The 664-nt window shown below is 69.7% G+C and overlaps 1 long non-coding RNA gene across 2 annotated transcripts in view; it reads left to right on the plus strand.

The window, feature by feature from the left end:
* The window catches only part of LOC102257779, a 13,652-nt gene that overhangs the window by 534 nt on the left and 12,454 nt on the right, over positions 1 to 664 (plus strand). The window contains exon 3 of one of the 2 annotated variants that reach the window (XR_001359757.1): positions 274 to 338. This is a non-coding gene — a long non-coding RNA (uncharacterized LOC102257779). Of the gene's footprint in view, positions 1 to 273; positions 659 to 664 lie in introns of those variants that run through there. The other variant, XR_314472.2, reaches the window with a different exon arrangement.

Consider the following 664-nt stretch of genomic DNA (forward strand, 5'->3'; position numbering starts at 1 on the left):
CGCACTCGCTGGCGACGGGCCATTATTACTTTTGGTACGCGCTGTGACACTTCAAACTCGTACCGTGAGTAATAATGCGCCGTCGGCAGCCCGGCACCAGGAGCGCGTCACGGACTCAGCGGGGACCTGCACCAAGGGGCTGGCGGGTGGGGCTGTCTGCCCAGGTTCACCCCAGACCTCCAGGCCGGCCCTGGGGGACGGTGGGAACCCAGCCGAGGGGAGGGGCTCACCACACCTGGGCAGGGGCCCCGACTCAGCCCCGCGTCTCCCCAGGAGTGGACAGGGAGGTGCAGGAGGAGGTCCAGAGGCTGCGATCGCGGGTGGACGTGCTGGAGCAGGTGAGGCTGGCGGGACTGGGGCTGGGGCAGCCCCCGTGGTCTGTCGGCTGTGTTCAGTGGGGAGGCACCCCGATACTGACAGCCCAGGGGGGCCCTGGACCTGGGTTCCTTGCCGGACGGGGCAACGGGAGAGGACGGGGACCCCACAGGAGGGGCCGAGAGCTCAGCCCCATCCCTTCAGGCCACAGAGAACCTGAACCCAGGTGCTGCTCACCCGCCTTTGCCCCCGGGGACAGTGTCCTGTGGGCCTTCCCACCGGGGCCATCGGCCTGACACCCCAGACGCTCTGTCCTCAGGGACCTGGGCCCGGCTGGCCCGGCTGTGCC

This window comes from Myotis brandtii, unplaced genomic scaffold, assembly GCF_000412655.1.
Source record: "Myotis brandtii unplaced genomic scaffold, ASM41265v1 scaffold691, whole genome shotgun sequence".
NCBI lineage: Eukaryota > Metazoa > Chordata > Mammalia > Chiroptera > Vespertilionidae > Myotis > Myotis brandtii.